General features: G+C 36.8%; 1 protein-coding gene across 1 annotated transcript in view; it reads right to left on the reverse strand.

The window, feature by feature from the left end:
- Positions 1-17,028, reverse strand: part of KCNH5 (potassium voltage-gated channel subfamily H member 5) — a gene marked incomplete at both ends in the record, with an annotated part of 310,475 nt that overhangs the window by 92,335 nt on the left and 201,112 nt on the right. The window lies entirely within an intron of this gene.

Genomic DNA, 17,028 nt, shown 5'->3' on the forward strand with positions numbered 1-17,028 from the left:
CTTGGCTTACATAAAATCAAATACTCCCAGTTTTCTTTTTCCTAATATTTTATTTATTTATTTGACAGAGAGAGAGAGAAAGAGAGAACAAGCAGGGGGAGCAGCAGAGGGAGGGGAATAAGCAAGCTCTCTGCTGTGCAGGGAGCCTGATGTGGGGCTCGATCCCAGAACCCTGGGATCATGACCTGAGCTGAAGGCAGATGCTTAACTGACTGAGCCACCCACATGCCTTATATTTCCATTTTTTTTCTGATATCACCAGCTACTGCTCAGTGTTCCTTCTAGCCTTTCCCATCTGCTTGACATCTAACTGTAGGAGTTTCTCAAAGCTTGACCTTATACTCTTTTTTCCTTAGCTATAATGTCATTTTAAGTGATCACAGCTAGTTGCTGGTGGTCTTTTATATACAGATGTTTTCCAAAGGCATATGCCCTTTGACCCCAGAATTATATCTGTTGATAAAATACAGATTTATTGAGCATCCACCATGTACCATTCACTATCTAGGTGCTAATTATTCAGCAGTGAAAAAAGAGGCAAAATGGTCTGCATGCATGAAATGTTTATTCTAATAATTTTAAGAACTATTCTAATTCTTTAACAAAGAAATGAACTCTATCTACATATATATATGTATGTGTATATATATATATACATATACACATATATAAATTATACATATATATATATATACACATACATATACATATATAATACTTCAGGTTATGATAAGTTCTGTGAAGAAAGCTAAATTAGGGAAGGTACCTAAGAACTTTAGGGGTGGAAATGTTACAATTTTGAACAGGACAGAAATCTGACAAACTGACTAGACGTTCAATAATGTTCTTTTTTGTTGTTGTTGTTGTTTCAAGGATACAGGTGTGTGATTCATCAGTCTTACACAATTCACAGCGCTCACCCCAACACACACCCTCCCCAATGTCCATCATCCAGCCACCCCATCCCTTCCCTCCAACAACCTTCAGTTTGCTTCCTGAGATTAAGAGTCTCTTATGGTTTGTCTCCCTCTCTGGTTTCTTCTTGTTTCATTTTTTTCCTCTCTTTCCTCGTGATCCTCTGCCTTGTTCCTCAAATTCCACATATCAGTGAGAGCATGTGATAATCATCATTTCTCTGACTGAACTACGGAGAGAGTCCTGATGTCCATCGACAGATGAATGGATAGACATCCAGTAATCTTAAGCAGAGGTCAGCAAACTACAACCTGAAGGCCAAATCCGGCCCACTAACTCTATTTTTACAGCCACTCAGCAAAGAATGGTTTTTGCATTTTCAAATGTCTGGAAACAATCAAAAGAAAAATATAGTTCATTACATTTGAAAATATGTGAAATTCAAATTAATGTGTCCACAAACAAGGTTCTATTGGGACACAGAAATACTCATTTACTTACTTCTTATTGTCTATCACTCTTTTCACACTACAACGGCAAAGTCACATAGTTGAGACAAAGACCATATGGCCACAAAGTCTAAACTATGTCCTATCTGGTTCTTTAAACAAAAAGTTGGTGTATCCCTGATCTTGATCAATACACTTTATTGCTTGAAAACAAAAGTTCCATATGGCAAAGTTCTTTTGGGATTCAATGCCAGAAGAAAATATGTAACTCCTTACACAAGTGTGTTTGCTTCCTTCATTAGACAAAAACATTTCTCCTCTAATTCAGCTGCCAGGAAACCAAAACCCCAATACGACCAACATCAGTAACAATGACACTCCAGGTGGCCAAACACCTCTGTCGGCTTAATCCTTTACCTACATGTGTATGTGTTTATGTAGGTCAATGTACTGTCTAGTTTTATACTGATTTTAGTTTCTGTGTAGTCTACAATTTTGTTTGAAAGTCAATACAAATAGGAACCAACATAAGTATAAGTTGTGTTTGGTTTAACTATTTTAAGAGGTTATCCATAAAATTGTAATGACCAAACTGTCCTTCTTTGTTATGGGAACTAGATTTATGGGGTGAAATGAGCACATATCTAAATCCATGAGGAGGTACAGTGTCCCTTTGTGACCAAAAAATTTTCCTAATTTATATAATATTTTTACATAAACATTAAGGAAAATACTAACATTTGAAAGGCTCTTTTCAAGATCCTTAAATAACTGCAGGAAAGAACAAGTCTCAGTCAACTGGAAAATTTACTTCTGTGAACCAACTCATGCCTTGCCACTAACATTCTTACACACAATTCCCAATAGAGATAGGAGGTATATTAAGCGATAATCTCATGTCATATGTTTCATTAATTAGAAAGGAAAATCATCACACTAATATCTGGGTTTTTCTCTCAACTCTTTTTGAAAATCCTATGAATACTCTGAAAATGAAATGTGAAGAAAGAAAATTAGACTGTTGGGGGTTTTTGTTTGTTTATTTTGTGTTTTACTTTGTCTTATTTTTGGAACTTTTACAAAAAGTCTTGAAAAAGCTTAAAAAATGAAATTCTCTTTCTGTGGCAGTATGGAAAGATTTCAGTTGAAGAACTTTCTTAAAACCAATTAAAGATAAATTTCATATCAGGAATATTAGCTCTAGCATCCACCAAACTTAGACCAGGCATTTTTGCTGTATGTAAGTTTGATGGCCTTCTGAAATCTGTTCACTTAAATATTAAGATCTTTTTTTAAAGATTTATTTATTTACTCAAGAGAAAGTGAGAGCATGAGGGAGGGCAGGGGTGGGTGTGTGGTAGAGATCCTCACTCCCTGCTGAGCACAGAGCCCAGTGCGGGCTAGATCTTACAACCCTGAGATCATCACCTGAGCCAAAATCAAGAGTCAGACACTTACCCAACAGAACCACTCAGGTGCTCCTAAAATATTAAGTTCTTTTTTTTTTTAATTTTATTTATTTATTTGACAGGCAGAGATCACAAGTAGGCAGAGAGGTAAGCAGAGAGAGAGAGGAGGAAGCAGGCTTCCTGCTGAGCAGAGAGCCTGATGCGGCTTGATCCCAGGATCCGTGGGATCATGACCTGAGCCGAAGGCAGAGGCTTAACCCACTGAGCCACCCAGACGCCCCTAAAATATTAAGTTCTTAAGGAAACTTAGGTTCTTAAGGGGAATTTAATAAAATTATATATATTTTTGAAATTTTGCATACCAAATGCCTGTACAAATGAAAGCAGCTTTTCCCAACCCCAATACCAGTAAGAGTACAAGAACTTTTTTCAGTATTGGAAAACCCTAATATTAATACCAAGTTAGGTAGCACAAGCTCATTAAAATTCCAAGTTTCATTGTTCCTGATTGCAATTACACCAATTCAGTTGAGTAAAATTATATACCTCTTACCAATTAATAAAAACAGAAGCAAGAATTGTCACAATCATGTTATTATCTGGCTATTAATATTACAAAGTAACAATCAAAGATCACATAATTGTAATGTGTTTATAAAAACTCAGAGACTCAATGCATCACAGATTACAGCATATCTAGGAATAGTGCATTTACTCCACCATTCTCAATGCAGGAGAGAACCATCCTTTTCTATATTAAGGAAGAAAATCAAAGTTACAAATATATATATATATTTAGAAAGCATATAAGTGTGTGTACATATATGTATGTGTGTGTGTGTGTGAGTGCGTGTGTGTGTGTGTGTGTGTGTGTATGTTTTTTACCTTAATGCTAATACTTCATTTAAATCTTTATTAGGGAATTGGAAAATATTAATTGTTCACATAATTATTCTTCTCTGTCTCCCCCACTAAACTCTAAGTTTCATCAGTCAAAGACCCTCCCTATCTTGTTCACAGCTTCATCTCCAGAGTGTGGTGTAGCATGTGGAACACAGTAGGTATGGGATAAGTGAGTGATGTAGGGCAAAGAACATTGACTTTGGAAGCAGAACTCTAGGAACCAGAATCAAACATTTTCTCTGCCATTACATGCACTAAATGTGTATACCATTACCTCTGATTCGTGGTTTGCATTCTTCCAGGTATTCCAGGCCCAGAGGCCAAGTACCTCTTGGTGTAACCATGAAATGGTATTAGTAGGTCAAAGAAAGCAGATACTGATTTGATCAGTCCTGCTAGAATGCAAGTCCAAGGTCACAGAACTGCCTCACTCTCTATTGCACTGCAGAGGCTTAAACAAGGTCTTGAATCTAAACAGAGGCTCAATCAACATTTATTATTCAAGACTGGGACAGAAAATGGAGCACCTGGGTGTTACAGTCCGTTAAGCCTCTGACTCTTGGTTTCGGCTCAGGTCTCAAACTCAGGGTTAAGATACTGAGCCTCATGGTGGGCTCCGCACTCATTGGGGTGTCTAAGATTCTCTCTCCCTCCACCCCCACCTCCCACTTGCTTGCTCTCTCTCTCTAAGAAATAAATCTTCAAAAAAAAAAACAAGTATATCTTAAAAAAGGAAGATTGGAATAGGAAACAGATCTTTACGTTAAACAACCTATACATCAATATTTACCTAAAAACTTATGAATTTTTTTAAATTTATTTATTTGTCAAAAAGAGAGCACAAGCAGGGGGAGCAACAGGCAGAGGGAGAAGCAGTCTCCCTGTTGACCAAGGAGCCCCATGCGAAACTCAAACCCAGAACACTGGGATCATGACCTGAGGTGAAGACAGACGCCTTAACCAACTGAGCCAACCCAGGCGCCCCAATACTTATGAATTCTTGATGAAACTTCTTGTCAGGCTTCAGCTCTCAGCCCAGAGAATTTTAACTTCTTTTAGAAAAAAAATTTCCATTTTTCCTCTAACCAAGCAAAATTGTATTACAAAGCTAATAAGCCGTTATAAAGTCAAAGTCCTTCTAAAAGAAAATTAAAATGATAATGAAGTGTAACCATTAACAGTAAAGAGGATTTAGGGCTTGGGCTTTGTTTTCTTACCTTATGCGGGGATGATTCTCAACTGTCTTGAAAATGGTTGAATAAATGAATTGCTTCTAATCCTATTGTGCTCTGTGATTTATTGACGTGTATGAATCATTAAACACATGTAAAATTATGTGACCACTGATTTTACTGCTTTACGATACACTTCAAAACCAATATTAACTGTCAGATTAAAGGGGAAAGTCTCTTTGGATGTACTGATATTTTAAATTGTGCCCTGGGCAAGAGGAATCTTAACTGAAAGCACCAGGTGTGACTTGGTGGCTGGAATGCATCATTTCTCTGCTAAGTGACTGGTGTCCCCTAAGAAGGCTGCTTCCCGTGACTTTCTCATTCACTGTCCCACGATAAAGTTTGATACAGTGTTACAATATTATACTATTTAATTTAGACAGCCGTCTGGTTTTTCCTGGGTGTGAAAAGGACTACTAATATTTCTCACAAACGCTTCCCAGATATATGTTTAAATTTGAATCGCAGAAATGGAAATATCATGAAAGAAGATATATCCTGAATCTGAGTGAGTTTAAGTAACTGATCATCCAGCTGTAATGTGACAGTGGGTCTGGCATTCGTCCATTGTACCCACCCCTTTAACCCCACGCTACCTCCAGTTTGCACCCAAACTGTGGAATCCTTCGATCTTCACATTGGCTTCTAAGAGTGGAACGTCCAGCTTGCCGCAGTAAGAGCGATGTCCAAGCTCTATAATTAATTCTCCTGAGCCCACTCTACCTCATCCTGATCGACCTGCACAAGTTTTCAGACAGTCTCTGCTATATAGTTTAACTCTGACTTTAAAACAACACAATTCCAATGAAAGGCTAATGGGATTCATTTTGGCAATACAGGAAAATGAGGAGTTGGAAGAGCAGGGAAATAAACGTGTGGCAAAAAAAAAAAAAAAAAAAAAACAGGAAAAATTCAGGCTCAATAAGGAGATACCTGTCTCCTAATAACAACATATTAGCTGATAATAATATGCAACAAGGAACAGAAGGCCTGAGAGCATTACCTCTGTGACACAGACCCAACCCAAACCTAATTTCATCATATGTGACCTAAAATAAGTCATTTCATCTCTTATGGACTAGTTCTATATCAGCAAATGTAGTAAATGGAAATAATTATAGTACTTACGTGTTGGAAAGAGTAGAAATTAAACACACTAAAATTGTTGGTCTATTCAACTCACAAAAATTAGAAGATTAATGCCCAGTATTAACAATGTTATTCTGAAAAAGGACCCACGTAAACCTATGTTGGTTATAGCTCATTTGATCTTTCAGAAGAAATAAACTGTAAAAGTAATATAAATAATAAAATTTACATACTCTATGATATGTCAAACCCCATTCTTAGTGTTTACTTTAATATAGTTGTTTGACATCTCAAATATCCAATAGGAGGTTAAAAATATATACTATGTCCTTTAAATAGAATACAAATGTTTATGTAGTATATATGTAATATAAATATATGTTCACAAAATCACACAAAATAAACATGGCAAGCCATATTTCTATGAGTAGTGGGATTATGGATGATTTATTACATTTTCTTCTTTTCTAGCTCTTACTTCTAATTTTACATAACAGTTATGTATTATAAGCATTTTATATTTACATAATACTTATATTACATATGTACAGAATGTTTATGTAAAATAAACATTTTATTGACAAGATAGTTACAAAATATTCTTCTAACATTTATTCATCCTGGGTAGAAGTGATAACAGAATGCATAAAGCTATATTGGGATCATGAATGTATTATGCTCTGACATTTGCCCACAAAGGCAGCAGACCCAGTTCAAAACAGATATGTGTTGTTTAATTTAAACAGAATTAGGGTACCAGTGAGGTCGGTACTACCCATATCAATTTATGTTGTTATTGGCTTTAGAGTAAGATTTCTAACCACTGTGAATGATCAGCTGAAGTTATTCTATGGCACATGGAATGTACAAGCCATGCACAGTTAATTAATATTGGTTAACTAATAATTTACTAGGACTTAATGGATTAACTGGATCTTTGTTTTTTCTCCTCTCTATTCTTTTCCATCTTCAAATCAGTAATGATGATTACCACATAGGTAATTTGTGTTTTTTAATAAAACATGTGAAGAATTTCAGTTTCTAACAAGCTTTTACGTCCAAATTCTACTCCTTTCTCTATCACCTTCTTTGACCCACATCCTTCCAAACTGGATTCATCCCCTCTCCTCCCATAAAAATTTTAAGTAGCTCCCTATATTGTATTTCAAGGATCCTCATGATTTGGAATCCTATGTTTATCTCTGTGGTTATTTAAGTCTTTCCTCCCCCATTAGACACTGAACATCACAAGAGCATGGACTGTGTTCATCTTTATTTTCCACCCCATAGCAATTACTACAATATCCTACAGAACTATGGTTCTGTTTGATGTGGATGCCAATTTTAAAGGATGGCTATTTGCCTATTTATAAATTCTACCATAATATAGATCACTCTTTAATGGATGCCTTCTGTACCTCAGAAATACCCCAGGTGAAATGAGGGAAATGAAGACTTTCTCAAGAAAATTTCAGATATAAAGACATCAGGAAGAATGCTAATGTGAAGAAAGAAGAGAATGCCTGAAGGTCTCAGTCTCGAGGCAGGTCAAGACTCATAAACAGCAAAACCTGAAAGAAAGCCACCAGATTGCATTAGCCATGTGTTGTCTCCTTGACTCCAGGACCATGCCCAGGAGGAGGGCATGAAGTAGCACTTCAGGCAATTGGCAGTGAGCGACGAGAGGAATCTCTTTCTTACGTAACAATTTTTCTTTTTCCTTTAATGTATTTATTTTCTCCACCCTCTTGCTGCCTTCTGCTGTCCCAGACAGAGATGCCCATGGTTATTTGGCACTACTAGTAAAGGAGCTAAAAGTGGCTTTTCGGTACTTCATAAACTACAAACAAATCCAAAATTAACAAAACAATCAGGGTCAGCCAACATACAGGCATCTTTTAGGCATTATCGTAAGAACCAGAAAAGAGATGGGAAAGTGACTAAGGGATAGAAAGGCACAGAGCCCCGGAAGAAAAAAAATCTAATCTAACAAACACAGTCAAATAATAAAAACAGAAATCACAGGAAAGGAGACATCTTTTTTTTTTTTCAAGTTCCATTTATAAAATCCAACCATCTGCATAATTCTACCTTTGTCTAGTAAACTGCAAAAGTTGTAGGAAATGCTATGATTTCATTCAAAAATAGGTTTTTCAATAGACGTTTCTGAAGATTTACTCTAGTGAGAGTCTGAAAACAGATCAATCAAGGCAGCTCAGAACAAAATAACAGGTTCGATACACAAACCTACTCAAACTCTAACACTGTCTGCAGCATGTGGATTCATTCATGAGTTAATTTTTCCCCTAAGTCTAAAATATGTCTGTGCAGTTGTGTTCAGTGTGTATGTATACAGAAATATTTTATTCATCCAAATTACTCTACAATCGAGGTTCTATTTTCATCTATATTTAAAGACGGCAGTATGCACTGAATACTAAGATTAAAGACGAAGATTAAAAATGGTGCCAGGCATGACCAAGTTCTCATAATTTATAACTGGTAAAGGAAGAAATAAATCATAACCACCACAGACTAAATTATTTGTTAGCACTTACTATTGTTCCTCTTTGGATACTTTTCATCTTCCTATCAAGTAAGTAAGGTGGGTGTTTGTATCTCCAATACAGATGTGGACACAGAAGAATGAAACCCAGTCCTCCCCATCTATATAAAGCCATGCTACTGCGCAAGTCATCTATTGCCCTAAATAAGCAAGTCTTTCTTCTCATTCTAGACTATAGATAGCGAATGATTCCTTAGTCCCTTCCTCAGAGACTAGGGGCAGTTTGGTAAGAAAATGAAATACAAGCCAGCCCATGCTACTGCACTGAAGTAATTTCAACATGGTACATAAAAAGAATACACTTGTGGCACCTGGAGGGGGGCTCAGTCGGTTAAGTGTCTGACTCTCGATTTCGGATCAGGTCATGATTCTAGGGTTATAGAGATTGAGCCCCATGTCCAGCTTTGCACTGGGCATGGAGCCTGCTTAAGATTCTCTTTCTCTCTCCCTTTCTAAAAAAAAAAAAAAAAAATTAAATTAAATTAAAAATAAAATAAAAGAATACACTTAACATTCCTGGAGAGAGGTTTGGGTCATTCAGAGTTTATTTTAGTCATACAGTGCCTCCCTGTCATTCCTAAAACAAAATGATACTGTCTACTACCTGACACAGAGAAAGTTTACTAATAATTATATCGGCTAACAATAATACCAATCTTGCACGGGAGCATTCCTAAACTACGCCAAAAGTCACGACAAACTATATATACACTTGAGTGTTCTGAAACATTATCAGAGAAAATAGTAAAGTGCTCCTTTACTTGTAATGCTTCTCATAAAGCCTTGAGTGTTAATTTCTGATATATGGGAGAAAAAATAAAATTGAAGTTTCAGATAAAATCTAGATTTTCAGAGAAAGCTTGTAAGTCAGCCAGAACAGAGGAACATCCATAATGACTCTGCTTCCAACTATTTCAGCGGGTAACAAATGACCCACCATGTGGCCATGACAATAGTTAAGTTCCCTTACCACGTTTCTAGACGGGGAGAAAGGTCAGAGGTCTCAGGAATTCAGGGCATGAAGCTTTTACAAACAGGCTGAAGAGTAGTCCCTCACAAGAACAGACTAAACAGTCTCTTTTGCTCAACAAACAGGTTACTTAACAACCATAGAAAACATATGCCATTTGTCTCCTGGGCATGGCCCAGCTTAGCTGCAACAGAGATTCTGTGTTGCTCCGAATTTTTTTAAAAAATTAGTTTCATTTGTAAAACTACAGTACATAAATGTACTAATAAAAAATTGTTGAGAAAATAATGACTTATTACAGAATCTTATTCTATAATTTTTTTTAGTGTTCCAAAATTCATTGTTTATGCACCACACCCAGTGCTCCATGTAATACGTGCCCTCCACAATACCCACCACCAGGCTCACCACACCCCCCACCCCCCAAAACCCTTCAGTTTGTCTCTCAGAGTCCACAGTCTCTCATGGTTTGTCTCCCCCTCCGATTTCCCCTAACTCACTTCTCCTCTCCATCTTGTCCTCCGTGTTATTCTTTATGCTCCACAAGTAAGTGAAACCATATGATAATTGACTCTCTCTGCTTGACTTATTTCACTCAGCATAATCTCCTCCAGTCCCATCCATGTTGATATAAAAGTTGGGTATTCATCTTTTCTGATGGAGGCACAATACTCCATCATATATATGGACCATATCTTCTTTATCCATTCATCCATTGAAGGGAATCTTGGTTCTTTCCACAGTTTAGCGACTGCGGCCATTGCTGCTATGAACTTCGGGATATGTATGGCCCTTCTTTTCACTACATCCATATCTTTGGGCTAAATACCCAGTAGTGCAATTGCAGGGTCATAGGGTAGTTCTATTTTTTTTTTTTAAGATTTTATTTATTTATTTGACAAAGATCACAAGTAGGCAGAGAGGCAGGCAGAGAGAGAGGAGGAAGCAGGCTCCCTGCTGAGCAGAGAGCCCGATGTGGGGCTCCAATCACAGGATCCCAGGATTCACCTGATCTGAAGGCAGAGGCTTTAACCCACTGAGCCACTCAGGCGCGCCCCTGGGTAGCTCTATTTTTAATTTCTTAAGGAATCTCCACACTGTTTTCCAAAGTGGCTGCACCAACTTGCATTCCCACCAACAGTATAAGAGGGTTCCCCTTTCTCCACATCCTCTCCAACACTTGTTGTTTACTGTTTTGTTGATTTTGGCCATTCGAACTGGTAGAAGGTGGTATCTCAATGTGGTTTTGATTTGAAACTCCCTGATGGCTAATGATGATGAACATTTTTTTATGTGTCTGTTAGCCATTTGTATGTCTTCTTTGGAGAAGTGTCTGTTCATGTCTTCTGCCCATTTTTTGACGTGATTATCTGTTTTGTATGTATCGAGTTTGAGGAGTTCTTTTTAGATCTTGGATTTTAGCCCTTTGTCTGTAGTGTCATTTGCGAGTATCTTCTCCCATTCCGTGGGTGCCTCTTTGTTTTGTTGACTGTTTCCTTTGCTGTGCAGAAGCTTTTTATCTTGATGAAGTCCCAAAAGGTCATTTTCGCTTCTGATTCCTTTGCCTTTGGAGACATATCTTGAAAGAAGCTGCTGTGGCCAATGTCGAAGAGGTTATTGCCTATGTTCTCCTCCAGGATTTTGATAGATTCCTGCCTCATGTTGAGGTGTTTTATCCATTTTGTGTCTACCTTTGTGTATGGTGTAAGAGAATGGTCGAGTTTCATCCCTCTACATGTTGCTGTCCAATTTTCCCAGCACTATTTATTGAAGAGACTTTTTTCCACTGTATATTTTTTACTGCTTTGTTGGAGATTATTTGACCATAGAGTTGAGAGTCCATATCTGAGCTCTCTACTCTGCTCCACTGGTCTATGTATCTGTTTTTGTGCCAGTACCATGCTGTCTTGGTGATCACAGCTTTGTATTAAAGCTTGAAATCAGGCAACATGATGTCCCAGTTTTGTTTTTCTTTTTCAACAATTATTCTATAATTTCTATATAGGATATCTTGAATATGTGTCTGAATTTGAAATAATATATGATATGTAATAGTATGCCAAATCATTCAGACACAATTATCATATAATCTCTTTAATACTATCAAATTAGTATCAAGACATGCAAGTCCATTTTGTACAACATTCAGCCTATATCCTTTACCAGCAGGGTATTAGTTTTCTCCTAAATTATTTAGATCACTGCATTTTAAGATACTTTAAGTCACCTATCATAACTCTCCCCAGGTCTTCAATTAGCTAAACTAAATATTCACATTTCCTTTAATTATCCACCATATAACAAGATTCCCAGAACTTCATGCCATAATGGTTATTTTCTGGTAAGTGTGATATCATTTGATAGTATTTCTTTAAAAATATCCAGCTAGAATTATAACGCAGTATTTTATGTATGATCTGATTAACATGGACTGGAATGATTCTTATTTCTCTTGATCCAAAGACAAGAGTACTTTTAATTCATGTTAAGACCAATTTAGTTTCATTTTACTACACTCAAATGTATGTATTCATGTGATCTATTTAACATAGCACATTTGTCTACAGATTTTTTCTTGGAAGGCTAGTGCCTTCACTCTTAGGTTCTGTAGTACATTGCCATAGGAACCTCTTGAAGTATTTAAATATTGAACCAAGAAAATGAGACAGGTGTGAAAATGTTATCCCTGTTTTTCACATTTAGGAATACAAAGACAAATATTTAGACATGCTTCTCTCAATTAAAAAAAAAAAGATAAAAGTAAACTGACTAAAAGGAAGTTACTTTAACTTGTAGGAAAAACAAAATATATTGCCCACCATATTTGGAAGAAGTAGAGTACTTCTTTCATAGATTTGGTTAAAAAAATAATCTAAGATTTTAAAATATTCAAATCTCAATTTGTTGAAATTCTAAAGGCGTATTTCTGCCTGAATGTTTTGCACATTTCTGCCAAAACTTTTCATATAATGACATCTTCCTACTGATACTTTATGCTTATTACAAAGCACATGAAACAAGAAATGAAGACCAAAGAGCTTTTTTCTACTGATCTTTTTCAAATTACATGTTAGGGAAAAAAGTGAGACAGTGAAAAATAAAAAACGACAAAGTTTAAGCTTCATCATCCTTTCTATTTTTTTCCTATAATCTCCTTTTTCTTTTTTAAATCCTCACTCATTCCACCCATTTCTCAGTCTTTTAAATGCACAGGATGTTACGAGTAGCAAAGCCCAGAGAATGGATTTTGTTTATTAAATTTGAAAAGAATCTAAAGCAACTATAGCAATTAGTAGCCAATAAAATACTTTCAACTACATAAAATTAATCTCGGTACTGTTTCATATAGAAAATTTGCCTAAGGCAAACTTTCTTGATGGAAATGCTACAATCTTGATGTCAGTCCTGACTTTAATGCCACAATTTGTATTAGAGGAAGAATTATTCATGTAACGCAAGGTAAGACTGAGTTAAATCACGGTGATTAATTTGCCTGTGGGGTAAAGCAGAACTCAAAAAAATCTATAAAACTAAGTATGTAGAAATGATAGAAGGAAATGTCAGTAACTGGGGCGAAGGTTCTTCTCTAATTAGTTGCAATGCATCATTAAGTTCTATTGTACTAGCAACTGAAAAAAATCTCACTGTTTCAGAACAAGAGAAGCATTAGAACAAAGACGTTTGACTTCATACATTTCAATCTTTTTCAGTATATACTCATAGTTAAGTCTGATAACAACCAACAGTAATAAAATACCTGAAAGAGACCATCAACAAAACATCAGATAAGAAACATATAGTAAGGGGAGCCTGGGTGGTTCAGTGGGTTAAGGCTCTGCCTTCAGCTCAGGTTGTGATCTCGGGGTCCTGGAATCGAGCCCCAGATTGGGCTTTCTGCTCAGCGGGGAGCCTGCTTCTCCCTCTCTCTCTGCCTGCCTCTCTGTCTACTTGTGATCTGTTTGTCAAATAAATAAATAAAATCTTTAAAAAAAAAAAAAAAGGAAAAGAAAAAGAAACATATAGTAAGACAAAGTATTTGGCTTACTGAGGAAGTCGAATAGAGGTCTCTGACATCAAAAACAGGATAGCTGTTAAAACTCAAATGTTGTTTACTAAAGCTACATCCTTGAATACATTCATATTGCTGAAATTGTGAATTACAGAATTTATTTGATTACTATCATCAATCCTTCATTTCCTTTTTTCCACCCTTGTATTTTAGCAAGCTCATCAATTTTATTCTTATTCTCTAAAAAGCCTGCAGTACAGATGAATATGTGATAGATGACAGATAGATAGATAGATGAGAGATAGAAAGCTTTATTATGAAAGCCATATAAGGTCAAAAGCTGCTGTGCGGAGAATATACTATAAAGGGACAGACCAGTTATTTGGCTTTACAATAACCCAGGTAGAACATGATGGTGACTTGGACCAGGAGATGGTGATGGAGAGATGAGAGAGAGATGAGATGGTGAGAACCACAGGTGGAGCCAGCAGGATTTGGTGGAGGTTTTAATGTGGGGAGGTTTGTCTAAGCAACTGAGGGGTGGAGTTTCCATTAACTGCATTAGGGAAGAACGTCTGTGGAGCAGGTTTATGACAGATGATGAGGAGTTCAGGTCTGGACAGCTTCATGGGATGTGAGTAGGCAGTTGGATAGGGGAGTCTGCAGTTCAAGAAGAGGTCCAAGATGACTGTGTATATTTGGGCAGGGTTAGCATACATTTTTAAAGTCATAAGATTGTATGACATCACCGAAGGAGAGAATATGAACAGAAGAGGGAAGAGGCACAGGGACTGAGCTCTAGAATATCCCCCAGTTTATGATATTATCTTGGTCAAACCACTTTCGAGAAATGCCACACCAAATCACACAAAAACCAGAATTATATGATAGTGTCAGTCATTACAGCTTTTGTTAAGAGTGGGCATTATCTTTGCCCATTTGACTTATTAAAAATGGTTTCTTGCTATTTCAATATTTATTTATTATAAGTTAAAATAATATTTTATGTTTATTACTAATTTGTATTTTTATGTATTTATATAAATTAACTATGTACTTAGATCATTTTTCTCCTCAGGTATTCTAATTCTTATTCATTTACAAAATCACTTTACATATTAAGGCAATTAACCCTTCACTTGTGATATTTGTTGCATATACTCTATTTTCATTTGCATGGGTTTTGGTGTTAGAGATTTTACTTTTTTAGCCAAATCTATCTATCAATTTCAGGTGTACAAGGTTGTGACTTGTGACTTAACACTTCCATATGTCACCCAGTGCTCATCATGACAAGTGCAGTCTTTAATCCCCATTGCCTATTTCACCCATTCCCCTCCCAACCCCACTCTGGTAACCATCAGTTTGTTCTCTAAAGCTCAGAGTCTATTTCTGTAAGAATGCATTTTTAAATTCATCCTCATTGACTATTCAATTCATGAGAATCTCCTACAACCATGTCCCAGGCCCAGCTCTGTTACAGCTATTTCTTACACATGTGGGTGGGGATTTTCTTAGTAGACTGGGAGAAATCAACATAGACATGGAGAGTTTGTTGTCACATTAAACTAAACTTTAAATATGTTTTATACATGTGCAACGAACCTTTCATATTTGTCAGTTATTTAACTCTGCTTCCCCCTTTAGTCAAAAACTACTCTTTCTGGATTCCCCATTCAGTGAGGAAGCACATCTGTGATTTTTCTTCTTATCCAAAATCTAATCCACTAGAGTTTTTTGACTTCGTTCTTTAAGAATCTTTTCATTTGAACTAACATTTTATTTCACCTTTAATATTAGCCTCCCAATCTTTTTTCCTATTACTCCATTTTCTGTGGATACTCCTCTAATCAGAAACACATTTCTGTGACCACAAAGAATAAGCAAACCAAAAAACAAACAAACAAACAAACAAAAACAAATACAAAAATACCCCTGGTAAATACTAGGAACCCATAAACTGTTTCCCACTGCCTGGAGTGTCCATTTCCAGACACAACGCATGCCAGGGTACGAGACCCTCACTACCTCGTGAAGCAGAGAGGTCCTCGAGAGGAAACTTGTGAGAGCCCAACTGGCTCCCTTCCATCTGGGAATACGGAGAACAGGGACTCAAAAATTGGCCAAATAACAGATCTGTGGCATAGGCTATGGGTCAGTCTTTTTTCAAACTAAAAGGGCTCTTATTCCATCATCTGGTTGATGTTTTCTGCCAGCTATCTGTGTGACCCCACTGCATTCTCTGAAAGGAAAAGCTTCTGACTGAAATGCTGATTAACAAGGTAGACCCCTGCCTCTCGATCTCAGCTTCATTGAATGTGCACCTCAAAGAACATCACGCATTTGATGTCTTAAACCCTGAGTCTCACCTGTGTCCCTGAGGAAGATTCTCTTCCTTCTCTGGATACCCTCCCTGTAACCATATATTGTTTGGCTCAGGCATAGATACATCAAATTCCACAGAATGTAGTTTGTCCTTTTCCCGTCTGTGGTCATACATTCCATTTTAATGGCCATTTAACTAGAAAATGAATACTGAAGCTTGTAAGATGCTGAAAGACAGAAATCTCACTCTCTTTCATGATTCCTGGAATAATTACCCCTCCCCCTCCCATTCTGAGTATCTCACCTGTGCTTCCTCTGAAGGCTTCCCTCCCTCAAACTCTTCCATGTTCAATCCCTAAATATCCACCTCAACCATCTGCTCCTAACAACAGCTGTTCTGGCTTTAAACTACCTCAAGGAAATTCCTCCGACAGAACATCTACTCTGCTCATTTGCTCTTTCCCTTTGACAATGAACGGTGCTTACTTAGCAGACCTTAAAGGAAATTTCCAAGTCAATATCATGTGATTTAAAGAACAAACTGAACAGACTGAATTTGTGGGACATGGCAAGGAAAGTAATGTACTACCTGATTATCATGTCAAAATTCAGTACCTAAAAATGTTCACCTCCCTTGATACTTATGAAGAAAAAAAAAAAAGCTCGAAATGGGTATTCTCTAAAATTCGTGGGCAAGCCCTACTTGTCATCCCTGATATTTGATGTGAATCAGCTAGGTGCAGGAAGTGACAATTTATTTTTTTAATTCGGTTTTGTTTATTTTAAGGAGGACTTTGGGTCCTTCTTTTCTAATATAAGATAGATGGGGAAAATTAGAAGAGATTTCATGAAAAGATAAGCAAGAACTTAGAGATGTCCAATGACTGGGGAGGTGGTATCCACTTTATAGATTTGTGTAAGGAAAAGAGGAAAATACAGAATTGTATGTTCCTTCATAAACATGTGTGAGAGAGGGGAGACATTTAAGTGGAGGGCTCACTTTTTTCCTTTATAAGCAAGGACATTTCTTTCTAAATTTAAAATGGGCAAAAAGTCAAAGAAGAAATCAAGAATAAAACTGGCCAGGAGAGAGGGCAGCAGAGCTAGTTTTAGAGGAATGCAGGAAATTACTCTGGTAACGAGTGTTTTAGGGAAATG

Source organism: Martes martes (genome assembly GCF_963455335.1).
Source record: "Martes martes genome assembly, chromosome: 7".
In the NCBI taxonomy this organism is placed as follows: Eukaryota; Metazoa; Chordata; class Mammalia; order Carnivora; family Mustelidae; genus Martes; species Martes martes.